Genomic DNA, 14,282 nt, shown 5'->3' with positions numbered 1-14,282 from the left:
CGCTGCCGCCGCCGCGCAACGCCGGGACCGGCCCCCCTCGGGCCGCCGGGGCCGCCGCCGCCTCGTCGCCCGTGCTGCTGCTTCTGGGGGAGGAAGACGAGGACGAGGAAGGCGGGAGCAGGCGGCGGAGGGGGCTCGGGCGCGTGGAAGAGAAGCCCCGAGGGGGCGCGGAGGAGGAGGATGACGACGAGGAAGACGAGGACGAGGAGGTGGTCGTCGAGGTGGTGGACGGCGACGACGACGAGGAGGAGAGCGAGGAGCGCTTCCTGCCCCTCGGCCCCGGCCGTGCGGTCCCCAAGGGCCCGGCCCGGGGTGCGTTGAAGGTGCGTGCTGGGCACGGCGGCGCGAGCGGGACCCGCCAGCCCCGGGAGAGAGACGGGCCCGGGCCCCGGGGCGAGGCGCGCGGGCTGAGGCCGGGGACTGGCGACCGGTGAAGGCCCGGCCGGGAGGGGTGTGTCAGGCGGCGCCGGCGGCAGAGCGAGGGAACTGATTAGCTCACACCTCGGGCCCCCAGCACCTTCCCGAGGCGCTCGCTCCCCCGTTCCTCAAAGGCCGGGTCGGGTTTGTTGTCTCGTGTGGGTGCAAGGAAAGGACACTTCTCCTTGGCGAGGTAGGGAACTTGGATATGGGACGAGGGAGGCGCGGGTTTGCGCCGGGTGGGGACGCGCGAGGTAGGAGGGGGTGAGATTTTATTCTTCGCAGAGGAAGCAGGAGTGTCCTCCCTATTTTGAGGGCTCGTCAAGCTTACTGAAACTAGCAAGCAGCTTCTCTTGTCAAGCTTTCAATCCCTTCTTCAATCCCCAAGAACAATTGATGAGTTTCCATCACAGATGTTTGTAAGGGAACCGGTAAGCACAAAACGAAAATCAAGCCCTTCGTTTCTAAATGCATTTTGCTGGCAGCTTTTGGCAGTGTCCCCCCCCCCCAAACTCGACATTGTTTAGCATTTTGGGTTTTTCGCCGTCCTCAGAATTGCAGATGGGGGGGAGAGGAAATCGGGAAAAGTGGGGGTGATTTGGCATTTAAAAGGGATGTGAGTTTCTGCTGAGAATTCTAGTGAAGTCTCTTGTGCACTGAAGCACTGAGAGATCTTTCCGTTTGTGTATGTTCAGGAGATAAGGGGTTTATTATTACACAACTGACTGGCTGGGCTTTCAGGCATGCGATTGGACAAAGCAAACCACGTTGAGGTTCATGCACAGTGTATGTTGCTAAGAAGTTTTGAGGGCAGCAAGTGGTAGGCGATGAAGTTAGAGCTTTTTCTCGAGAGTGGTTCTTAAAATCAACTGAGTAACTATTTACTGGAGTTTTCAGAGGATAGTGGTATATCAGGAAGAAAAAAAATACATAAACAAGCGAGCTTAATAGAGACTATTTATCTTCTGGAGCTTGGGGGGAAAAAAAAGCTCCTCAAAGCATGAAATTGCACTTCCAAAGAAATGCTAAACGTCAGCATTTAGAATATCCCCAGAATAGACATAGGCACAAATTTCTTTCCTAGACCACCCTGGAAGTACCAGCTCTAGGAGTGAGAAATTTTCAGCAAGTAGTCATTCGGGATGATAGTTTTTGACAGTTGCTTGTTGGAATCCAGACCATGAGCACACTCATTACCATGGTCTGCTAAAAAGCCTGCATTGTATGGCTACAGGATATAACTGGGTTTGGAATTAAGTCACATGGCATCAGTGACATTGAGTAAGGAGAGTAGTGATTCCTTAGTGTTTTTGTCCAGCAATACTGAAAATATGTCTTGTGGCTTGTAGTTTGTGACAGAAGAATTAATTATAATTTATGCTCAGTGATCAAAGTAAACCCAATGTAGGAAAAAAATCAAACCTATAGAAACAGAATAACTAGGGTGTGGTAATTCACATTATCAAAAAAGATTGTTCACATCTCGAAACAGATTTCTGTTAAATTTTTTTAAAAATGGGCTTCATTTTATAACATTTCGTGGGCTTCATTTTTAACAGCTTTTCAGTAATGTATATATTGAATAGTTTGAGGTATAAATCCTTTTCATTTTTTGCTGTTTTAATGACATCTTGATAGTATCTGGAGAGATTTTCTAATGGACTATAATGGATCGTTTTATTCTAATGCATATAAAATGTCAACAACTTATATATATATATATTTATTTATTTATTTATATATTTCTGCATTCATTTATTCAAATATTCATTGAGCATCTGCTAGGTGCCAGGTGCTATTCTAGAACATAGCAGTGAGCACTTCCTGATACTCAAATCTAGTAAGAGGAGTCATAGCAACAATCAAATAAACAAACAAGTGTGGCACTTGAGATTGTGATGCATGCTATGAGGGAAATCATGATGTCAGAGTCTAGGAGGAAGAAGAGAAAGTGACTAGGGGGTAGACCTCCCTGAGGAGGGGACATTTGATCTAAGGCCTGAGACATGTAGCTTGGGAAGATCTGTCCAGCCCAGGGAATAAGAATTGTAAAAGTCCTGAGGTGGGAAGGAGAAAAAGTTGAGTATGGCTAGAACTTGGTAGGTACGAGATATGTCAGGGAGGCAGGTGGCAGCCAGCAACCTAGGGCTTGGTGGGCTTTTTCAAGTAGAGTATGAAGTCTTTGGAAAATCTTAGCCTTAAAGCATACAAGGTGGTTTTTTTTTTTTTTTTTTTTTTAATTTCCTGCTGTAGGGATTATAGAGGACAGCAGGGAGAGGCAGGGAGACCAGTTAGGTGGCTGTTGGTGCCATCCAGGTCAGAGGTGAGGGCAGTTTGCACTAGGTTGAGAGGAGTGAAGTTAGAGAGGAGTAGACAAATTTAGGATCTATTGTGAAGATTGACCTGCAAGGATTTGCTGATGGAGGAGGGGAGGAAGGTGAAGGAATGAGAATCCCCAGTGTAAAGGTTTATTAAATGTGCTATTTGCTGAGATTGGGAAAACTGGGGAACAACAGATTTTTGTGAAAGAAAAATCAAGTGTTCTTTTTGGACATTTTAAGTCTGAGATGACAATTAGACACGTAAATGGAAATGTAATTAGGCAGCTGGCTGTAGGTTGTGGAGCTGAGGGGAGAGGTCAGGGCTAGAGAGAAAAATTTGGGAGCCAAGAGCATGTTGATGTCAGACTTGGGCCCAGCACTGCTCAAGTTTGGTGTGGGAGGAAAAGCCAGCAGAGATGGATGAGAAGCAGCAGTCAGACAAGTTGAAGGAAACTAGAGAATGTGAAGTCCTGTGAGCCAAGAGAAGAAATCATTCTAAAGATGGAGAGTGGTGAACTGTGTTAAATACTACTGGGATATTGAGTAAGATAAACATAGAGACATATCCGTCTAGAGGAAATAATGTGGAACTTAATGTGAAGGCAGTGATGTGAATACAGCAGGCAGAGCAGTGAATGGGAGGTGAGGACATAGTGAGACATCTGAAAAACTCTTAACAAGTTTTGTTGGAAAAGAGAGCATAGAGAAGGGGGAATACCTAGAAGGCATATAGACTAGATTTTTTTAAAAAAATAGGATACAGTAGACTCTAGAGTAGGTACTAAAGCATTATGGGAAATTTCTGGTGCATACAGGGAATGCCTTCATTTTCTATTGCTGTGTAACAAATTACCACAAACTTTTTGGCTTACAGTAGTTCTCACAGTATCTATGGATTAGGAGTTGAAGTTCCACTTAACTGGGTCTGCTGCTGAGTCTCACATGGCTGCAATCAAGGTGTTAAGTGGGCTGTATTTTCATCAGAAGGCCTAACTGGGGAAGAACGCATTTACAAGTCTATTGAGGTTGTGAGTAGAATTCATTTCCTTGCATCTAGGTCTGAGGGTCACAGCTTCCTGCTGGATCTTGCCTGGAGGCTGCCCTCAGCTCCTAGACACCCTTTCCCTCTATTCCCCACAGTGCTTTGTTACTTGAGCTTCCTCAACATGGCCTCTTACTTCATCACGCAAGCAAGGGGAATCTTAGCGCCTGTCTGTCTTAGCAAGGTAAAGTCTCATATAATTCACTGTAATCACAAGAACAATTCTCCATCACTTTTGCAATATTCTATTTGTTAAGGGTGGGTCATGAGTTCCACTCACACTTAATGGAAGGAGATATACAAGGATATATCACCTTGGAGGAAGGTGAGGAACATTCTTGGGAAAGTCACAGTAGGGGAGACCTGTAACCCAAGTACAGGGGTTGGCCTTTGACAGAAGCAAGGGAACTTTCTTCCGTTGAATTAAAGAGAAGGTGGAGAAAATGGGTCCAGATGTGGGTAGTTGTATATTGGATGATGGTCAGATGAAGTAGTATTTGTCTTATGGCTTCTATTTTCCCCATGCAGCAGGAGGGGAGGTCATCAACTGAGAGTGGAGGAGAGTTGAAGTAAGAGTTGAAGGGATGGCACGGTGCTATGGGAGAGTAGGAGAGCAAACATACTGAGAAAGCAAATAGAGTTTCCAGATAGTATCAAGAGCCCATTTGATGTCTATGGTTTCCTATTTATGGTGCAAGCAGTCTGTCTAGGTATGTGATTTTCCCAAATTCATTCCACTGACTCATGTGTGGAGTAATAATAATAAAAAATGTTTATTGAGTGCCTACTATGGTCTAAGTGTATAGTGTCATTTCAACTTCATTACATATCCAGGAGTCAGGCATTATTATTATCATCCTCATTTTACAGAGTTATAAGCAACTTAAAGATACACAGGTATTAGTTGGCAGAGCAGGTGTGTGAGCCCTGAAAAGCTGAACTCCAGAGCCTTATACTGTACTGTCTCTTTGGAGACACAGCAGAGAGCAGGATTCAGCAGGGATGGGGTTTTGCCAGGTAGGTGAGCAATGGAAAGAAAGAGAGGAACGTATTGTTGAGGAAGTTGGCATGGCTGTGACTACAATGATGGGCTATGGGATTTAAGAAAAGTAAGGACAGGAGGGGAGTGAGGAATGGTGAAAAGGCCGTAGGTCAGTGGATTGGAGAAAACAATGAGTTAACCAATAAAATCAGTAAAAGAATGGGAATGAAATGCAGCACAGTTTGGATTCCAAAATGTCATTAGTATGAATGCATATTTGCCAAATATTTATGAGCCAAGAACTATACTAAATGTTTTATAGGAAGGAGGATCTCATTAGAAATGATGATTTGGGAATCAATATGGCCCCATTCTCCACAATTGAGGACATTGACTCAGAAATGAAATACTGCAGCTGACGTAGTATAGTCACAAGTGGGAGCTTGGTTCACATGCACGGCCTGTGCTTTTAGTCACTGGCCTGGAATCTCCCATAATTTATTTGCCCATCTACTTCCAGGAGGACTTGGGATGGCTAAGGAGGTTGAGGAGTACATGCTATGAACTATCTGAGATGTATTGCTCGAGTATTATAATGGACACTAATTTAGGCTTTTTTTTTTAAGATTTTATTTATTTATTTGACAGAGATAGAGACAGCCAGCGAGAGAGGGAACACAAGCAGGGGGAGTGGGAGAGGAAGAAGCAGGCTCATAGTGGAGGAGCCATGTGGGGCTCAATCCCATAACGCCGGGATCACGCCCTGAGCCGAAGGCAGATGCTTAACCGCTGTGCCACCCAGGCTCCCCCTAATTTAGGCTTTAAATGAGATAACGAGAGAAACTTTGTGTTGCAGTTTTCAATTTCTGATCAAAGGAAGCTTATATATTTATCTGCAGTGGCAAGATTCCACCTTCTACTCCCCCAAAAACATGAACCTCCTGGGCTCCTATAGAAGAAATGCTAAGTACTGCAGTAAACAATATCTTTATCCAGAGTTTAATTTTAAAAAATACAAGGACATTGTCAAACAGAGGAAGGATTCCCTAGGAAGTTGTTATTCGATGAAGCAGAACAGTAGGGCAGAGATGAGGAGGCCTGGGGTTGTGCTCTGTGATGCCGTATACTAGTGCGAGGATAAAAACAGAAGCATCTGAAAGGAGCAGTAATGTATTGGCATAATAAGTTTAAGAAAACAGTGGACATGAAAGACTGCTCATGCTTCTATCAACATTTCATCTGTGGAAAAACTGAAGACAGGCTTTTAAATGAGATAATATATGCCAAAGTTCCCACTTTTGGTGCTCAATGAATATTAAATTGAATGGAATCTGCTTCCTATGAGCCAGCTCTTCATGGATGGTTGACACATCTATTAGACTATATCTTGAATATCAGATGACTTTAAGAATCCTTTGGCAGGGTCTGTGCAGCAAACACTGAATTCCAATTTGCTAACAAGCATGTGTCTTGCAAATGGTCTGTGTTGGCTCGAGTGAAAGGCATGTGCTTAAGATACCAGACAAAGTTGTCATTCACTGAATCGTAGACTGCTGGAGTTGGAAGGGAACCAGAGATTATCTAGTAATCCAATACCCTCATTCGACCACTAAGGACACCGAGACCATGAAAGGTGGAATGCCTTGTCCAGAGAGGGCTGCTTAGCAAGTTTGGAGGGGCCAGGATTAACACCCTGGTCTGCCAACCCCAAGTTATGGCCCTCCTTTCTGGGTTAGTTTCTTGTGCCTGGGAATGTTCTATAGTTCACTCCCTTAGAACTGTGGCTAGAGAAATCACAACCTTCTGAAGTGATCTGTCACTGCTTATCAGCTTCTATTTTTTGGAATGTTCATCGTAGATAAAGTGCCTCAGCTAGAAGTGGCCTCACTGTGGCTGTGGTAGCATGTGATAGGATGGGCAGGACCCCCTGGGAATCCTGCCTGGGCCAGTCCTCCATCCCTGTGTGGTTTCCAAGGGACATGTGTACTCAGCCCTCAACTAGGACCTCCCCTCCTCCACCAAAACTCTACTACTAGTTGACTGTGGAAGCATTAGAAAAAAGAGGAGGAAAAGTGGGAAGTCAAGCCCTACCCTGAATCTTCTTACCCCTGCCTCTTCACAAGGAGTCAGAGAGAGCTACAGCCCTGTGTGTGCTTGACTTCATAAAACAGAGACTCTGTTCATTTGTAAATCTGTCCCAGTCAGATTACTGTGTCTGCCACCTCAAGAAGGGCTCAGGGAGGAGAAGCATGGGAGCATTTTCCTCTCCAAATTCCAACCTACACAGAACAACTGGTCTTGTCACAGTGACTTGATATCAAGCGTGCTAAAGTAGAAGAAATGTGACCTTTTAGTTGCCCTGTGCAATCTCCTCTTAAGGTAAATGCATAGTTTCCATTAGACTTTCTGAAATATTTGAGAATATTCCAGGGCCCTCATACCCAGCCTTCTGGCCCAGCCAAATCTGTATCATTGAAGTAAGGGTGATTTTCTTTGGGTTTGCTTATTCATGTTCCTGTCCATTCCCTCAGTAGACATTTATTGTGGGCTATTGTTTATCATGTTCCTAATACACATGTGGGAAATAACAGTGAGTAAGACCCACCTTCAGAGAGCCCACAGTCTAGCAAATTCCTGCCAAATTGTCTATAAAGAACTTCTAAGCCGTTTTCCCTCCTTATTCCTAAGACCAATATTAGATTTACTGAGAGACCTTATTTGCCTACCGCAATTTGGGATGTAATTTGGATATATACCCTAAAACAATTGTAGCCAAACAATCTATATGAGAAAGATGTTCTGGTTTGGCCAGGAGGTTATTTCTGAGTACCTAGTCTAAGCATGAGTTTAAATCGCTGAATTCGGCAAATAACCTTGGTTGCTCTCCCTGGATGAAATGGAACAGGATATAACTCTGAGACATGCGTAGTAGAATTAGAGTGATTGAATTTTTACATTTCATTGAAGATACCGTTTTGGAAAACCCAGTGTTACAATTTGTATGTAGGGGAAATAGTCTCAACTCTAGAGTTTTGAAGGCAGGTCTGTAATTTTGGGGTAAGAAGTTTGCAGTAACATATGAGAGGGGTAGGTTCATCCTATGGAATACCATGGGGCCTTGAGGTGCAAAGAAATAAAAGGATCCTGCCTGTGTATTGCTCCCTGAGGACTGACTTAGCGTGTGTCATGTTGATGCTATGTCCAGCAGTTACCTGTGACACACTTGCTTTCCGTATGTTCTTGTCACAATGGAAGGTTAAATGAAAGTAAAATATCCCTGATTTAGACTAATTGGGGATTTCTCGTCAAAGTAAGTGAATGTCAAAAGTGCTCCAACATTTTAAATTAAATCCAATTTTTAAAGAGGCTGTGTGCTTGAAACACTATTTGATAAAACCTGTAGACAGAATAATTTTAGTCCATTAGTGTGACCTTCATTGTGGGCTCATTAGTGAGGTGGGAGAGAACAGGCTTGTGTCAAAGCAGGTGATCCTGCTGGCTACCCCTCACTCCACTGTTACCTCTTTGTAGATCAGGAAGGATGTAACAGGCTCTGGGTTCAAATTCTGCTGTCTCCTCTTACTAGTTGCGTGGCCTTATCAGGTTGTTTAATATCTCTGGGCTTCAGTGTTAGCATCTATAAAATTGGGATAATATTGTCTTGTCATTGCCTATTATTATTGAATATGACCTAATGACCTCCTGAAATTTGATATGGCTGGCAGTTTATTTCCTTTATGCTCTCAGAACGGAATCTTTTGTAAAATTTTGCTCAAGGATCTCAAATCCCATAGTTATTTTAACTATTACAACCTTCTCCTTATTTCATGCTACCGAGGTATTTAAGAAAGCTGCTTCCTGAAGTGGCTTCGTTCATCTGAACTTTCTGGTGTTCTGTCATATATGTGGTGAGCTTGAATCTTCCTTTTCATCTCAGGAAGCTGTGAGTCATTTATCAACTTGTGCAAAGAGGACAGAGGAGTTCTGTCTCTTAGGTTCATCAGTCTGTTCAGATCTATAGTTCTTACATTGAAGTAAATCTGGCTACTATCCAAAGGGGCGAGAAGAGCCTTACCACATACATTCAATGTGTGTTGTTAAAAGCTGTGGTAGAAATACAGTGATGTCACTTTCCACCACCTCTAACTTGCATATGGCTAAGAATCTCTGAGATGTGGGTTTGCCCTTCCCATCCTCCTCTGCATTTGTGTCTAGGACCTGTTGTACTTTTGTTTGGTGAAGAAGTCGTTGTTTTTTCAGGAGATGGGGATGTGCAGCCTAAAGTGTACCTTTAAACTCTTTTACCTACTTGCTTCTACTATTGGGGAGATATCCAGAAGGAGTAAAAAGGACACTCTGGCTAAACAACTTGGGGGGGATTCCAGTTAAAAACTGAGGCATAGATTTTTTTAAGTTACAAAATATTTTAAACATAGAGGAAATTGGGAAAGTAGTACAACACTCAGATACCTGTAAAGAAGCTACTGATCATAGATACCAAGGGCCATTTTGAATTTCTAAGATGGTGAATATAGGTTGTGGTATTTATATATTTATTAGATTACAGAGCCTTTTGTTCTGGAGCATCTTTTCCTTGGGGTACATTTTAGGAAATACTGGTTTATAATTATTTTTATAAATGAGAAATCCATGGATAAGGGTCTTATACTTGAGATAAATAACTAAAACTGCATTATTAAAGAAATAGATTTTCACATGTGCAGAGAAAGATTAAAATGTTCTTTGGGGTGCGGGGGGATGCCTGGGTGGTTCAGTGGGTTAAGGGTCCAACTCTTGATTTAGGCTCAGGTTGTGATCTCAGGGTTGTGAGATACAGCCCAGCATCAGGCTCCCTGCTGAGCATGGAGCCTGCTTAAGATTCTTTCTCTCCCTCTGCTCCTCACCCCCATTCACACTCTCTCTCTATTAAAAAATGTTTTTTTAAGTTGTTTGTGTGTCATGCAATCTTCAAAATATTTCCCCTCATAAAGCTGATAATTTTTTCAGTATCAAGTTTCTAAAAAAAAAAGAGAGAGAGAGTATTTCATGTGGTAAATTTTCACTTGTATATCTGTGAATACTGTTTTTGTGTGTGAAATTTAAGAACTGGTAGAGAACACTCACTTTCTTGGTAAATCAGGCTCCATTATGGGTCTAGTGGAGGAGATGGGAGGTGTGAGAGGGGCTATCATAACAGAATTAAAAAGTGCCGAGGGAACAGAAAATCACAATGTGTTTACACCCAGGAAAATGTATTCAATGATATCTTTTCCACATTCTAAAGGAAAAACAATTTGAAGTATCAGAATAGTCTAAATGAAAAGAATATATAAAATCACTAGGACCTTGCAGTTGACACATTTTCTGTCAACAACAGTGTGACTATTGCAAAAAGGGGGTTAAGCATTTGTGAACACTGAATTCATTGTATAAGGACTCTTTATTGGATACTGTTCAATATTTATATCAGTATCACCCAACATTTAATACATCATAATTTATAGGGGGCCCTCATAGTTAACTTCATTTGACCCTCTTTGTAATCTGGAAGGTGGATATTATTATCCCCATTTACAGATATGGAAAATAAGCCCCAGAGAAGATGGAGCAATGCCTTTCTTTCTTCTATCTATCATCTATCTATCTATCTATCTATCTATCTATCTATCTATCTATCTATCATAATTTTGTATCAGATGACATAGATATTTGTCAAACACTGCAGAAAACAGTTGGGATCACCAGACTTTAAAAATAACTGGAATTGGTACTTAAGGAACAGTAGTAATTTAAAGAGAGAGAAGACTCTATTTTGGAGTAAATTATAAAAACAATATGAAATACAATTTTCATAAACACTTTCATATAGCTTGTTCATGCTTCATAAGTCAAATACAAGTGCTTAGTAAAGACCAAAACTCACAATTTCTATTAATTTGGGCTAGGGACTCAAAGTTTATTTAAATAACAATTTTTTTTAAAAAAGTAAATTGTTGAAGCATTAAGAGAAAAACAACTTGTTCCATACAGGGGAACCCCCATAAGACTATCAGACTTCTCAGCAAAAACATTACAAGCCAGATGGGAGTAGCCTGATATATTCAAAATGCTAAAAGGGAAAAATTCCAACCAAGAATACTCTACCAAGAAAGGTTGTCTTCAGAATTGAAGAAGAGATAAAGAAAGAGCTGTCTCGGCAAACAAAAGCCAAAGGAATCCATCACCCTAAACCAGCCTTACAAGAAATGTTAAAAGGGCTTCTTTAAGCTGAAAAGAAAGGGTACTAATTAGTAACAATAAAACATGTGAAAGTAAAACTCTCACCGGTAAAGGTAAATGTAGTTAATTAGTCACTTATAAAGCTAATGTGAAAGTTAAAAGTCGAAAGTAGTAAAAATAACTCTACCTATGATAAATAAGGGACACACAAAATAAAAAGATGTAAAATGTGACATCAAAAACATAAAACTTGGGGAAGAGGAGTAAAATGGTAGAGTTTTAGAATGTGTCCAAACTTAACTTGCTCTTAGCTTGTTTTATAGACTGTTATATGTGAGCCTCATGGTATAACCACAGAGCAAAAACCTATAGTAGATACACAGAAAATAAAATGAGAAAGGAACCTAAGTATAACACTACAGAAAATCACTAAACCACAAGGGAAGAAAGCAAGAGAACAGCAGAACAGAGAGAAACAGCCAGAAAACAATTAACAAAATGGCAATAATTACATACCTATCAATAATTACTTTAAATGTAAATGGACCAAATTCTCCAATCAGAAGACACAGAGTAGCTAAATAGATTAAAAAACAAGATCCATCTATATGCTGCCTACAAGAGACTCACTTCAGATGCAAGGACACACACATACTGAAAATGAAGGATGGAAAAAGATGTTTCATGCAAATGGAAACCAAAAGAAATCTGGGGTAGCTATACTTATATCAAACAAAAAAGACTTTAAAACAAAAATTGTAATAAAAGACAAAGATGAGCATTACATATTGAGAAAGGGGTCACTCCAGCAAGAAGATATAACATTTGTAAATATTTATGCATCCATTAGGAGCACCTAAATATATAACTTAAGTATATAAAACAAATACAGATTTAACTGAGAAATTGACAGCAATACAATAATGTTAGGGTACTTTAATATCCTGCTATGTCAATGGATAGATCACCCAGGCAGAAAATCAATAAGGAAACATCAGCATTAAATGACACATTTGATTAGATGGACTTAATAGATATATACATCCAACAGCTGCAGTATACACATTCTTCTTGAGTACGCATGGAATCTAAGTGTACATATTGTCCAGAGCAGACCATGAGGTAGGCCACAAAACAAGACTCAGTAAATTCAACAAGGTTGAAATCATGTCAAGCATCTTTTCCAACCACAGTGGCATAGCACTAGAAATCAATTACAAGTAGAAAACTGGAAAAATCACAAATATGTGGAGATTAAAAGTCATGCTACTGAACAACCAGTGGGTCAGTGAAGAAACCAAAGAAGAAATAAAAAAATACCGGGGCACCTGGGTGGCCGTCCTTAAGCATCTGTCTTTGGCTCAGGGCATGATCCCGGTGCTCTGGGATCGAGCCTCACGTCGGGCTCCTCCACTAGGAGCCTGCTTCTTCCTCTCCCACTCCCCCTGCTTGTGTTCCCTCTCTCGCTGGCTGTCTCTCTCTGTCAAATGAATAAATAAAATCTTTAAAAAAATAAATAAATAAAAAAAATACCTTGAGACAAATGAAAAGGGACATTTAATATACCAAAATCTATGAGATGCAGCAAAAGCTCTAAGAGGGAAGTTTATAGCAATATAGGCCTACCTCAAGAAACAAAAGAACCTCAAATAAACTATCTAACTTTATGCCTAACGGAACTAGAAAAAGAGCAAACGAAGCCCCGTATGGGTAGAAAGAAGGAAATAATAGAACAGAAATAAATGAAATTAAGACTAAAAATGCAGTGAAAAAGATCAATGAAATTAAAACTTGGTTCTTTGAAAAGATAAACAAAATTGGCAAACCTTTAACTAGACTCACTAAGGAAAAATGAGAGAGGTCTCAAATAAAATCAGAAATGAAAGAGAAGTTATGTTTGATACCAAGGAAATACAAAGGACCATTAGGGACTACCAGGAATGATTATATGCCAAAAAATTGGACGTTCTAGAAGAAATGGATAAATTTCTAGAAACATACAACCTTCTAAGACCAAGTCATGAAAAAATAGGAAACCTGAATAAACTGATTACTAGTAAAGAGATTGAATCAGTAATCAAAAAACTCCCAACAAACAAAAGTTCAAGACCAAGCAGCTTCACTGGTGATTTCTACCAAATGCTCAAAGATTTAATATCTTTTTCAAACTTTTTTAAAAAATTAAAGAGGAGAGAATGCTTCTAAATTCATGTTTAGAGGCCAGTGTTACTATAATACCAAAATCAGACAAGGACACCACAAAAAAAGAAAATTACAGGCCAGTATCACTGTTGAACATAGATGCAAAAACTTCAACAAAATATTAGCAAACTGAATTCAACCACACTTATTAAAAGAATCATAAACCATGAGCAAGTAGAATTTATTACAGAGATGCAAGGATGTTTCAAGATCCATAAATCAATTAATGTGACACACCACTTTAAAAAATGAAGGGTAAAAATCACGTAATCATCTGAATAGATGCACAAAATATTTGACAAAATTTAACGTACATCTATTATTTAAAAAAAAAAACCTCAACGAAGTGGGTATAGTTGGAACATAGCTCAGCATAATAAAGGCCATATAGGACAAGCTCACAGCTAACATTACACTCAATGGCAAAAATCTGAAAGCTTTTCCTGTAAGATCAGAAAGAAGACAAAGATGCCCACTCTCACCACTTTTATTCAGCATAGTATTAGAAATCTTAGCCATAGCTTTTAAGCAATAAGAAGAAATAAAGGCATCCAAATCTGAAAAGAAGAAGTAAAACTGTCATGATTTTATTTATAGAAAACCCTAAAGACTCCACCAAAAACCTGTTAGAATTAGTATATGAATTCAGTGAAGTTTCAGGGTACAAAATCCATATGCAAAAATTTGTTGCATTTTTATATACTAACAATGAACTATCACAAAGAGAAATTAAGAAAAACAAACCCATTTGCAATTGCATTAAAAATAATAAAATACCTAGGAATAAATTTAGCCAAGGAGGTGAAAGACCTATACACTGAAACTATAAGACACTGAAGAGGACACAAATAAATGGAAAGACTACATACTCATGGACCGGAAGAATTAATATTGCTAAGATGTCCACATTCCCAGAGCAGTATATAGATTCAGTGTAACTCCTATTAAAATTCCAATGGCATTTTTCACAGAAATACAACAAACTTTCTAAAATTTGTATGAAACCACAATAGATCACGAATAGCCAAAGCAATCTTGGGAAAGAACAAGCTGGAGGCATCCTGATTTCAAGCTATATTACAAAACTGTAGTAATCAAA

At 40.2% G+C, this 14,282-nt stretch overlaps 1 protein-coding gene across 2 annotated transcripts in view; it reads left to right on the top strand.

Annotated features, from left to right (window-relative positions):
* The window catches only part of ZNF704 (zinc finger protein 704), a 231,783-nt gene that overhangs the window by 377 nt on the left and 217,124 nt on the right, over positions 1–14,282 (top strand). Inside the window, exon 1 of one of the 2 annotated variants that reach the window (XM_034668237.1) lies at positions 197–323. The exons of the other annotated variant lie outside the window; for it this stretch is intronic. The gene's annotated coding sequence lies outside the window, so the exon portion shown is untranslated. Of the gene's footprint in view, positions 1–196; positions 324–14,282 lie in introns of those variants that run through there. 2 annotated transcript variants of the gene reach the window in all.

This window comes from Ailuropoda melanoleuca, chromosome 9, assembly GCF_002007445.2.
Source record: "Ailuropoda melanoleuca isolate Jingjing chromosome 9, ASM200744v2, whole genome shotgun sequence".
Lineage (NCBI taxonomy): Eukaryota > Metazoa > Chordata > Mammalia > Carnivora > Ursidae > Ailuropoda > Ailuropoda melanoleuca.
The sequence above is the reverse complement of the archived record's forward strand: the minus strand, read 5'-3'. Positions and strand labels throughout refer to the sequence as shown.